We start from the raw sequence: 13,552 nt of genomic DNA, 5'->3' as shown, positions 1-13,552 counted from the left end.
ACTGCCCTTACGGTAAAGAACCCTTTCCTTTGTTGCTGGTGAAATCTCCTTTCCTCCAACCTTAAGGGATGACCCCAAGTCCTCTGTACTGCCCTTGGGGTGAATAGTTCTTTTGAAAGCTCCTTGTACTTAGACGCCTCTTTTCTAATGTAAATCAATCTATTTTAGCTAGCCTTTCCTCATAAGTTAGATTGTCCATCCCCTTTATTAATTTAGTGGCTCTTCTCTGCACTCTCTCTAGTTTCATAATGTCTTTTCTAAGGCGTGGTGACCAAAATTGTACTCCATATTCAAGGTGTGGTCTTACTAATGCTTTATAAAAGAGGCATAATTATGTTTACTTCCCTTCCATCCATTGCCCATTTTATGCAAGAGAAGATCTTGTTTGCCTTTGCAGCTACTGCATGACTTTGGGCACTACTGCTAAGCCTGCTGTCTACAAAATCAAAGAAAAGAGCTCTTATTTATTCCACTAATATTTAATGAAAATAATGCATGTTTTTGGTAATCCTACTTCTTCAGGAGTAAAGTTATTTGTCCTGTAACAGGGACATATCCCTGATTGGAGAAAGCTGCCTCTAGCGGTCTGAGAAATCCAGCAGTGAGCTGGTTAATTGCAGCTAGTCAATTAACATGCTCCACCTGGGTAATTAGAGGAGGGTAAATAAAACCCTGCTGGGGACAGACCGGGAGACTCCTTAGCACATTCACAACTGTGCTGACAGAGGAGATACTGTCTTGAGCACAAAGGCTGTGCTGAGATCAAGACACCTGGACACCACTGACCTGAAGGGCCACCTGCTTTGAGGTACCGCTTGAGACATTGGGGTGATAGGCGGGTAAGGGGCTTTTCCTCCCAGTCTTGCAGATAGGGACTGGAGAAGAAAGTTAGCCCTTACAAGCGATAGGTGTTTTGTTTCTTTTGTATATATGTTTTGCCTTAAACTGCTGTTTAAAGGGACAGGCTAAATAGAGCCATGTTTTAATTTCCCCAAATCTGTCTCCTTGTGTGTGCGTCTGCACCTGCCTCTTACACCTGCATCACTTATCACACATTACTATATATGTATAACTGAATACCCTCCAACATTTCTCAGAGTAAAATTGGTACATATACCCCCATGCCCTCAAATATACCACTGCCCCTCATATGGAACCATGCCCTACTCATATAGACTCCCACCCTCATAGCACCCCTTAAAAGAACCCCAAACACAACTTATTAAAAAAACAACACTCCTTATAAGACCCCAAATAAATTGGGGTCTTATAAGGATAAGACCCCAAATAAACCCCATGGTTCCTACCGGCAAACCACCCCAGCTGTAAGAAAGATGGCGGTCCACTTACCGGAGAGAGGGAGCAGACAAGTCCGGACACCTCCCGACGGCGAGCGCTGGTGCGGCCTGAGGCCCGTAGAAGTCCCACGGCCGTGGTGATTCCCAGTGCGGCGGAGACGGGTTCCGAGGCGGCTCCGGAGGAACCAGAGCTCATCAGCCGGCAGCGGAGCGGTAAGGAGACTCCACCACCCCCTTACTCCCACCAGGCGAAGAAGGATCCTGCAGAGGGCAAGAAAAAAAGGCTTGCGCCCTACTTACCCATCCGCAGACCAGATGATCCACCACCGCCCCATCCGGTCCTCGACGCACTTCCGGTGCGTGACCATGGAGCGGATGGAGATTCTGCGGGTGGCCATGATGACGACACTTCCATTTCCGGTTGGCACGGAGGACCGGCGGCCATCTTTGCGGCCCGAGGAGCCACCATGGCGGCTGCACTTGCCAACCTTGACCGCCACGGTGTTCACAGAAAAGCACGAAGCACGCCGGAGAGGGCAAGCAAGAAAGTGCCCAGTGGCCGCGGCATTACCCGCTTGCTGGACATTAATTCGGACATTGCCCCAGCCCCTAGTGCCATCACCCCGGCCACTGCCCCTGCCCAGTCACGAGTCATGACACCGGGACCTAGCGGGGATAAGTTAAGTAAGAACCCCAAGTACTCCAAGGATTTGAGGGATTGGGAACTAAGTGACGAGGGATCTGATGGGGAAGTACCATATGATAATTCGATACGTGTGCCAAATCCAATGTCATTTTCTCCTGTGTTTAGAGGGAGGGCCCGAGGGTCCCACAGTACTGCGGAGGCAGGGCCTGTAAGCAAAGTGGTTTCCAAAATGAACCCCATCATCTACATTAATGCAAAAGGTAAACGCAGCTGCTCGCGCTCTACAGAGGCGGTCACGTCCGGTGTATCATCCCAAGCTGAGTCAGAGACAGGTACTTTTAGTGCAGTGTCCGAGTACGAGCACCGTGACAAGTGGTGGGCACCCCTGTTCACTGGGTACCACAAGGGTATGGACCGTACCAGGTTTCTGTTAATTAGGAGCAACATAGTAGACCATTGGTGGGCGGTAGGTGCCTATACTCCCCAGGAGGTGGCGGATGAGCTAGAGCATAGATTTCATGAGAGAGAACAAAAGATCATCCTTCCTAAGGGGCCTAGTATTTTGTATGATGACATTGCTCCGGCAGAACCGGAGTTTTGGGTACTGCCAAGCAGGGCGGGCCACAGGAAGCTGCCCAGGTTGAGCCGAGCAGACAGAGCTATAGTGGCTAGGTATAGGCAGTCACACGGATATGATTTGCCTTATGTGCCTGAGCCGATAATGAGTGAGATAGCCGAGCATCGAGACAGCTGGCTCAGAGGCAGTGCAAGAATACTTGCGTACCAAGTTCGGGAAAGCCGGGTACCAGAACGAGGATAAAATCAGTGAGGTAGCCTGAGCTTGGAGTGTGGGGAGGTGCATATACATGCACAGTGTGGTTTATTGGCCATAATCTGGGTCGGTAAAGCCATATTCTGCCACTATAACAGACCATAATGGGAGGCAGGTACGGAAGCCTGACCCAAAACACTATAACTAGTTAGGTTCTCCATGTTGGGAGGTACCCTTTTTGTTATTACACTATCTGCGTGGATGGTCTGAGTTATGCACACTAATCAAATGAACTGTGTTTTGTTTCCCAGATTTGTTCACCACAGGATGGAGCTGCTAAAGTTAGGTCCAAGTGGGGACCATTGGATTCCACATGAGGGAGAGTGTAGCACCAGTAAGAAATGGGGGCTATATATCTTTCTCCAACTGGTGTAAGTCCTGTTAAGGGCAGGCCACCAGTAGTTATCATGGGTTTTCCACCCCCGCTTCAAGCCCCGCCTGGATTGATGGAGGCAGGCCTCTGACTCTGTGTGCAGGCCTGAGACAGAGGGGAGGGCCTGCTGACATCATGAGGGGTGGGGCTGTCTAAAGTTAGTTCTGCCTGTTCCTGTAAGTGACGAGCAGTTATGTCCTGGGAGCTGAGGAGTGAAGTTCTGGTCTGAGTTGGAGTAAGACCAAGTAGTTCTGTTCTGTCCTTGGAGCAGAGAGTGCTGAGAGGTCATGATTAGAGTGACACCCGTGCTTGGAGAGGAGGCAGAAGACCAGCCTGTTTAGAGCTGATAAAACTATAGCTGGTGGACCAATGCCCCTCACCCTGCTCAGGGGGTGAGGAGGGGAATCTTACCTCACCCAGAGGGTATACCCTTGGGGTGGGTGTCGGGGGTATTGAAGCCCCATACAGCCCATCCGGCAGGGGTACAGTCTGGAGGAGAAGGAGAGGAGGACAAGACCCTGTACACGTGGTGCATGAACTACTGCTGTGTGCTGCTACTAATCTGCTGTACAGAATAAAGAGACATTGCTGCTTTTATCAAAGAACTGACTGAGACTGGAATCTCTCTTCCCTGAGTGGGAATTCTCTGTAAGGGTTCCACCCCATATCCCTGGGGCTTATAGAGATGGAGGCGCTGCACCATTGCTAGAGAAGATGGAGGCATATACCCCAGAATATGTGACAAAAAAGGGGGAGTGGGGAGAGTGGGTGAACTGGGCGCTTCCCAAGTGATAATAATTAGTGTAATAAGTGACACACCGGTTAATACACAAATACACCTTACACCAAAAAAGTGAATTATAAATATAAAGTGTAAAATAGCAGCTCAACTTCCTCTGATGGGACAGTTCCAAGTCCCAGGATATGGAATTTTCTTTGCTTGGCGTTGAGGAGGAGCACAGGGAAAAATCGTGGTATGTAAAAGAAGAAAATATATATATATAGTGCAGATGGCAAATCACTGCTAATATCATATATTCAGCAATAGGAATCGAACTCACAAAAGTCGTGGTTAATTACTGCATGTCAGAGATCCTTCTCTCTCTGACTGGAGCCCTTTGTATCTCAGAAATCAGGATATCCCTCGGTATGTAAATGAAAGAAAACCACAATAGTGCATACTGTTTGAACTATAGATAGTATATTCGTTACAAATGTTTAAGGAAACTCACATTTTCCATGCATTATACGGATGGTGGAGAGAACCGCCGATAGAAGGGTGGTAAAGTGTGGAGCTGCTACCCGGTGCTTCACTTGCGCCTCGCCGTGTACGTCCGCATCAGTCACTGCCGTCGCGTCACTTCCGCTTTCGCGTCACAGGTGAGGGCGGGAAGCCAAAATGGGTCTGATGTCAGCAATGAATTTGCCAGTCCTTCAGTGTGCAGATTCTCTCAGTAAACTCTACGCGTTTCGCACACTGCTTCATCAGGAGTATGATATGCGCAAGACATATCTTGATATTACGATATTAAATCTGTGCGTTTGCCTGCACATGGTTGATTTGTGTGCTTTTTATGTACTGTATTTGGGGGGTGTAGGGATCAAATTACAGAATTATGATGAACTGCCTTTTGAAATTACTATACTCTACAGTACAGTACACTGGCGACACACTTTATTCGAGCTCGGCTAGTCCCACGAATTCGGGTATACTCTGGTGTATTGAGGTTTGTGACTGTTTTCTGCCCGAGTGCATTGCGTTATTTTCCAGGCAGGGATTGAAGCATTTTATTCCCGCTGGCTGCAATACTGCACAGTATATATATATATATATATACTGCATTACAATTCATGAATTTATGCCATCTGGTAGACACGCGAAGCATTGCAGCCTATTAAATCCTAATCATTATCATTTAACAGATCAGCCGCCCGTCAGCCAGGCATGAACCATGGCTGGGAAGGCAAACGCAACGGGGCTTGTCAGAGGTGAGGAGCGGCGCATTCCAGGTATCTGCCAGGTACAAACTGGGCATTTGCTCGAATAAAGTGTGTCGCAGCAGTATGTTATTTCTTTGAACTGATGCACGAATAATCCTTCATCCCTCCCCCACGCACACACAAACTCTTATCGACAGACACCTCCACAGAGTCATTAATTTTCTGAAGTTAGTTAGTCATTGTGTTTTTAATCCGTCCCTAGCCGAGCGTCAATCGCCTCACTGCGCCTGCGTGTACTCTAATCCTTTTAGAGATGGGAGCTTGCTGATTACTGCACATGAGTCACCCAACCCCCTCTCTCCACAGTCGTTAATTTTCTGCATATTGCCATTGTGTTCTTAATCCGTCCATAGCCGAGCTACAAAGCCTCAGTGCGCCTGCGTGTAATCACCCCACCCCCCCCCCCCAACCCTTTCAGGCTTTGTTTACGGTAACGCTTTGGAAAATCCCTTCTCGATTTTGAAATGTAAATCCGATTTGCACAGCATTGTGAGAATTGAGAGTTAAAAAAAACATTAACTGATTCATGTTGTTTTGTCATTGAGTCTTATTCATTGGTGAATGATTATGATTAACAGGAATGTGAATAAATATTTTATCAGGAACCAAAAAATAAAAATATAAAAATAATCATGAATAATACATAATGCAGTCTTTATTAAGTTCTTTTGGCAGATTGAAATTGGATAAACATTTAGAAAACATTTGTAAAACATGGGGAAACATGAACAATGCACATTTATAAGAATATTATTTAATAATATATACTGTAATGTATAATATATATATATAGTAATATTATTTTTTCTGTCTTTATCTTGTTCCTCATTCTGTGTACAGTACAGTAGTTCATTGAGAGAGGAGAGGTTTTGTGTACATCATTACTGCTGTTTATATACTGTACATTTAACTGTACAAACAGATTAAACTGGACACAACACCCCACCTCCCCCCAGGCCACCCTTTTTTCCTGAGACGACAAGAAAACAAAAAATTAGTGCAGTTATGTGCGTACTGTATTATGGCATGGTGTGATGTGTAGTACTACTGTACATGGCTGGTGCTGCTTTCTCTGGAAAGAAAATAATTGAGCAGTTAGTAGGCAGTTACTGTAGTACTGTCAAACTAGTCTATACTGGAACTACTGTATACTCTAAAATACTATGTACTGTAACCTGGTGCTGCTCTCTCTATAAAGAAAAAAAACTGTAACTACTGTATACTCTGACTATTGGGAAAGAACAAATCTGTGCCATACTTACCTGTATCATACTGTACTTACCATACTACAGCACAGTACTACTTTCCTGATGCTTACCCATTACGTGTGATCACAATGGGCAACACAGTGGCAATATGGTCTATATATTTATTGCAGCGTTCCACGGTGAGTACATCATTCCAAAAACTTATTATGCCTTTCAACAACTCGTCCTTTTTGGAGGGTTTTGCCACTTTCCGGATATGGTCCTTCAGCTGATGCCAGACCATTTTGATCGGATTGAAGTCTGGTTATCTGTCAATGGAAAAAAAGGACAATTAGTTTAAGAGATACAGTACAGTACACAGTAAAAACAGTGGGGAAAAAATGAGACACGGTTACCGCACTTACTCCGCTGGCGTCTTCACCCAGTTGATACCGCGCTCAAGGATATGCGCTGTTGACGCGGTGTGCTTTTGATCGTTGTCCTGGTAGAAACGGTGACCATTCGGGAACTCGCGTGTGACAATGTTGTGTGACAATGTTGTCTTGGAAAAAAGCTTTATTTATGATTCCTATAGCAAGAAAAGAAAAGTGCTAAAAAAACTGCACAATAGTACAGTACAGTGCATAAGGCTACATTATATTTGATATATTTTACCTTCAAAGATGACAATGCATCCTGGTCCACGGCTAGAGATGGCACCCCACACATGCAGCTTCACGGGGTGTTTTGGCCACGGCTTCAAAGATATGCGGCCTTTTTTGTGGAATGCAAAGCTTGAAAATCTCTCCAGCGACACAGTAGACTCATCAGTGAAGATGCAATCCTGGAAAGTTTCCCCACTGTCGATCCATGCCTGGGCCCCTCTTTTGATTTTGTTTGCGTCCCGTATCATGGGGTACGCTCTGTAATGACAAGGAATAAATAATTTTAGCGGAACAGTACAGTTTCCTAAACAACACTTTTACCTCCTGTACTGTCCAGTACTAACCTCACACGTCCATATTTTCATCCAATGCTGCGTCTCATCTTCTTTATGCTGGTCTCGGATACAGTGAGATTGTGATTTTCCTGCAGAGTGTATTTGACCCTTAATGCACTCTTATCATTCTCCTCACTTATTTTGTCCACCAGAAGAGTTGTCTCCCTACAATATAAAGAAAAACATTCCGGTAAGTAAAAATATTAGAGACAGTATAACTATAAATATACAAAATATATATACTGTTGTAATATAAATATACAAAATATATATACTGTTGTAATATAAATATAAATATACAAAATATATATACAGTTGTAATATAACTGTTGTAATATTAATATATATACTGTTGTAATATAAATATACAAAATATATACTGTTGTAATATAAATTTAAATATACAAAATATATACAGTATACTGTTGTAATATAAATATACAAAATATATATACTGTTGTAATATAAATATAAATATACAAAATATATACAGTATACTGTTGTAATATTAATATAAATATACAAAATATATATACTGTTGTAATATAAATATACAAAATATATATACTGTTGTAATATAAATATACAAAATATATATACTGTTGTAATAAAAATATAAATATATAAAATATATACAGTATACTGTTGTAATATTAATATAAATATACAAAATATATATACTGTTGTAATATAAATATACAAAATATATATACTGTTGTAATAAAAATATAAATATACTAAATATATATACTGTTGTAATATAAATCTACAGAAATAACAAAAATATTAGATACAGTACTGTAGATGTACAGTACATTTTTGAATCTAAATTTTTTTTTTAAGTGTTCTAAATATACTTGCGCGTTAGTTACCCTTGGTGCCCTTTTGCGTTCTCTGTTTTTTCCGTGTGCATGATAACTCACGGTGGTTGCTGGCACAACGAGGCCAGAAGTAGCTAACCAGCGTTGGATAGCAGCAATTCGGTGTCCGCTCGTGTACATCTCCTTAATTCGCATGCTGAGATCCTTGGAAATCTTTTTAACAACCATTGCTGCGAGTAGAAAGAAATACAAACACAAGAATGTATATTCGATGTTTAGTCGATGTGTATTCAATGTGCAGTGAATCCACAAAATGGATGGTGTATTTATACGGTAATGACTCACATTAGAGTACGCCCACTTTAAACACCTGTACCTCGCTGCCATGCATAAAAGGTTACACACTTTGCATAGCCCACCACTCGATGATCTATATCTGAACTTGCCCTTGTCCAGATACTGCATTGTGCCACCTGCTTCCATGGAGCAACCCCGATTCTACAGACGCAGGAACCCACTCGCCTCTGCCGTGCCTGTCAAGCAGAAAAAGAGAAAGGCGGTTGCCGTTTCCACGCCAAGGCAAAAGCGACAGGCTAAGGCCAATAAAGAAAACCTTCTGCTGACCCCAAAGGCTAAGGGTTTTCATAGACGTCAGCATTATTATGTCAAGAAGATATACGGTGATGTACTCTCGACGCAAAACGATTGGCAGCCAACCCATTGAACCCGCAGACCACCACCTCCCATACGCTTCGACGACTCTGCCGCCGCTGTCCCGGAAATCTTCAGCCCGTCTTCTCCACCCCTCGTCCTCGACGCTGCTGCGGCCTTCCAGAAAACCACAGGCCATCTTCTCCGGTTCTATCCGACGACGCTGCCGCCTCTGAAATCCACGGGTCACTTTCTCCTTTGCTCTTAGACAACTCTGCTTCTCGCCCGGAAATCCAAAGGTCACTTTCTCCATCCCTCTTCGATGACGCTGCCGCTTCTCCTCTACCGGATATCCACAGGTCACCTCCTCCACCCTTCTTTGACGTCGCTGCTACTTCTCTCCATGGAACCCCCATCTCATCCTCCGTTGCACCCATCCACCCAGATGTCCACACGCCATGCACAAGAAGCAGCTCATTAGACCGGATGTTGAATGGGATAAGTGTGGATCTCCCCGGGAACTCTATTGTGCTAGCAAAGATAGATTTGCTTCTGGAGACCATGTTAAATGTGGAGCAACGGATGATACATATGGATCAACAGATGCTAGATATGGATCACCGGATGGATCGACGGATGGAGAAGATAGAGGCTGACACAGCGGGTATACATCATTTGCTCGGTGTTAATGCCCCTGTTTCCCCGATGCTGGAGCAGGGGGGTGACATGGATGTGATGAATGGGAGCATCGATCCCCTTCCATCACCAAGCGCACCCCTTCCACCAGAAGATGTAGTGTACATATATGCCGTTGAGGAGGACAGGACAACCCCGTCAAGACCACGCCAGGAGACAACACAGCGACCAAGACCGGAGGAAAGCTTCCTCCCAGACAACCTACCATCGCCCGTCGCCTCAAGCACACCCGCTCGCAGAAGACCTACATTCGCTCGCATAGATACGGTGCCCGACATCACCCTGTGCGATCTGCCACCGGCGCTCAGGGAGAAGTATAGGGTGATGAGTGCTGGTGCACCCCACAAGTATGCCTTGTTACTTTTTAAGCACCATGTTCCATACTCGTTGTACTGCGACTGGGCCTTCAAAGTGAACTACGACGGAAATCGCGTAAAAAAGGCGCTTCCTGGCAATTTAAGAAAGAACATTCTGGATTAAATGCGGCGCTTTTATCCAATTACAGATCCTGTAATGAAAGGCGTTCGAGACTGCATTAATGGCGTTTTGCGCCATGCAAGGAATCGGCCATGGACGGACAATGTGGTGGACTTTATGGTTTAATCAAGGGAACTGTAAGACCAAACTGTTGTGCTGAACTGTATTTAACTGTATTTAACTTACTGTTTTAACTTGCTGTACACACACACACAGGACCTGCACAATTCCAGTCCCCGAGGGCCGCAAACAGGCACGGTTTTCAAGGTTGTCCTGAAAACCGGGCCTGTCTGCTGCCCTCGAGGACTGTACTGGTGCAGACTGTTTTGCAGACCATCACACTGTATATGTTTTGACTTTAATAAAGGAGATGTTGGGTTTTGTATATTTTATGAATAAAGAATTTGTTTTTAAAACATGTGACTGTAAACCATACTGACTGATTGTAAATGTTTTTACTTTCTATACATAAATGTTTTCACTACTGTAGCAGTAAACCATACACCTGTTGATGTTTTGAATTGCTGTGCACTTAAAATGTTTCTACAATGTACAGTATTTGTAAATAAATGTTTTTGTACTTACTCCACCAATAAAAGAACATGTTGATTTGTTTTACATTTTTCCATTGGCTCCTTTGCTACTGTAACAAAATACAGTGTTTCTAGAATGTCGAGGCATACTGCACTGTATATTGTAGGCATGCTCAGTATAAGAGTATTAAAAAAAATAGAAGACACATACTGTACTGTACTGTATGTACTGGCACTGTAATACATGTAGAATAAATGCATAGTTTTTATTTTTTCGGGTTTATTACACAGTATACTGTATATAAAAAAGTATTGTATATTGTACGGCCGGAAAACATCAGCATACTGTTTCAGGTACAGTATTCTATCCTAATCAATAACAACGGCCACTAAACTGTAGACTCCGGTACGTGGGTTTTTAAATCCGATTCAGCAATGTGCAGGAATTGTTACACAAAGAGATATTATCCATCGAAATCCCTCCAATAGCCGTTTTCTTTTCTGAGGAAAAACAAAAAGAAAAGTTTTACTGTAATGGTCAGCCCCCTAAAGAAGTTCCCAGCCAGTCCCACCAATAATTTTCTCGGGGGACATCTCCTGTTCACATGCGCATGCGCCTACCGTCGATGTAATGACACGCATATGCGTTTCAAGAAGGTTCCAATGCGCATGCACCTAGCGTTCCACCAATTGTTCAGTATCTGCAGTACAGTACTGTAGAAGCCGCTCAGCCAATGATATTGCTTACAGGAGAATCGCTTGAATTTGAATCGCACCGATATTGATACTGTATTGTCAAAATAAAAAAAACACAGAAAATAATACGGCAACAATACTCACCATAGAATTTCCCATTCAGCTGGCGCCGGCGCCGGTCCACTGCCAGTCCAGTGTTCTTGATCATCCACGTCGATAGTTTGCAGCGGGACTAGTCCACCTGTAGTCAGCTGATGAGGCTGGAAATTGCTTAGGTACATGCAAGCTTGATCGAAACTGCACGCGAAATCCGGCTCAGGCTCAGGGTTGTCACTGACGGTGGGACCATTATTGGAAGCCGGAGCTGGTGCATTGCTTGGCGGCGATTGTCGTTTCTTAGTTGGTTTTAACACGACCCTTCGCCTTTTGCCGTCTGCATGATCATAGATACAGGAAAAAGCCGGTGATACACACCAATACCCTCCAACAAATTGTGGCTCGCTACATAACTTTTTCCTTATTGCACGCTTCCACGTATGAGGAGCTGGCGAAAATTTGTAAAAGTCCTAGTTTTTGATAAAATACTGATAAATTTGAACAACTGTTGCCATCTTATCATCTGTTGCATTAATCGCGGCCCATATCAAATACGTGTAACTTCTGCCGGATTTTTGGAAAACGGGCTGCACTTGGACACTCATGGCAAGCGGCTGGTCTCTGGAGAATACTGTAACTGAAACTGGTCTTTGTCTTTCTTTAATATGAAAAGCCTAAATTTATTCATTTTTGCAACCTCTTTCTTCAATCTCAAGGCCAAGTTACAATAGCACACTGTGGTATCTTTTTTAAACGAAACACCTGCAAGTCGACACATTACTGAAGCGCATGCGCGTTACAATTCATGAATATCTGCCATTCGGCGGACACGTGAAGAATTGCAACCTATTAAATCCGAACCATTCTCAATAAACGCATCAACCGCGCGTCAACCGCGCATGACCCGTGGCTGAAAACGCAAAATGAATGCGGCATGCTCCAGGTGAAGTGCGTCGCATTCCAGGAAAAAGCCAGGGAAAACCCGGCGATGTGTTAGACTCAGATGAGCCACAGCAGTAGGCTCAATCTATCCCTCACGCTGCCACCAGTAAATAACGCCTGTCACGATGGACCCAGCTTATTACGACTTTTAATTACCGGGATCATTGATTGAGCAAGCAGAGAGATAAAAATAAATTGCGTTTATTCACCTAATGAATGCACACAACTATGTTACACAAAAATACAGTAAAAAGACACACTTACTTTGGAAACTGGGATAAAAAAAAAACTAATCTTTCCTAATTGCACCCACACAGCAAAATATTCCAGGTTACGTCTCTTTCCTGTAGCCTCTTGCTGTTGAATTCGGGTCACTTATCCTCTGAGAAATGTAGACGATTTACTCAGAGCTGGAACTTCTCCAATGGGACTGAATCTCAGATGAATCACACAAGATGGAACTGATGGACGCATGAAAAACTTAGATGGATCTCTTAGAACTGATGAATCTTGAGTGGGGTTCAAATCTGTGATGGTGAAAAAACTCCTCTTCACCCCCACCCCCTCCTTCTTGATGTTACAGCAGAGAACAACTTCCCCATGGCCTGCACCAGCTTATAATACCACCTGGCCAACCCCCCTTTGCTCAGTGACAGAATATCTGGTTCTGGTCAAAAAATCCCCCCAGTTGCTGGCCAGCTGTTTAACCCCTTTGAAGCTCTAACTTTTGTATACATCCTGGAGGGCCTTTCCCCAGGGTCCCTTATAAGCCAGGCCTTCGGTTATGCTTAATTGCTCCCTGGAATGGTGGGTCATAAACTAGCCTCATTCCTGACACACATTAGAAAAATACTTTTAAACATTTAAAACACTGAAAAACCTGCTCAGCTTCATAACCTTAGCGTGAGCACCTTCCTGAACCCCTACTCTAGGCTCAGGATACCTGGGCATGTACAGTATGTGGGTACCACTGCTATACTGGGAAGCCCCTTGCTATACTAAGGACTCCATGTATATCGGCAGATATTTTTTAACTCCTTCATACCCATTTTTACCTTTTCTTGCTCTGTGCTGAAGCAGGGCATCCCAGCACCTCTGGAAATGGTAACACAAACGGCAATTGTCTCATATTTTGCACACAGTCACAGTAATGCATACACAATGCCCGGCCCAAGAGCTGATACTCTAGGACCCCAAAACACGGGTTAGGGGTAACCAAGTGGGCTTGACCTTTATTATAAGCCTGGTTCTCCCTTCCCCCACCAGTCATGTCTGCTTTAAGCCCTTCCAAGTGAAAACTTTG

At 44.0% G+C, this 13,552-nt stretch overlaps 1 long non-coding RNA gene across 1 annotated transcript in view; it reads right to left on the bottom strand.

Annotated features, from left to right (window-relative positions):
- The window catches only part of LOC142467002 (uncharacterized), a 65,570-nt gene that overhangs the window by 7,579 nt on the left and 44,439 nt on the right, over window positions 1-13,552 (bottom strand). The window contains exon 3 of the long non-coding RNA XR_012788303.1: window positions 4,382-4,554. This is a non-coding gene — a long non-coding RNA (uncharacterized LOC142467002). The remainder of the gene's footprint in view (window positions 1-4,381; window positions 4,555-13,552) is intronic.

Source organism: Ascaphus truei, chromosome 15, assembly GCF_040206685.1.
Source record: "Ascaphus truei isolate aAscTru1 chromosome 15, aAscTru1.hap1, whole genome shotgun sequence".
Classification (NCBI taxonomy): Eukaryota; Metazoa; Chordata; class Amphibia; order Anura; family Ascaphidae; genus Ascaphus; species Ascaphus truei.
The sequence above is the reverse complement of the archived record's forward strand: the minus strand, read 5'-3'. Positions and strand labels throughout refer to the sequence as shown.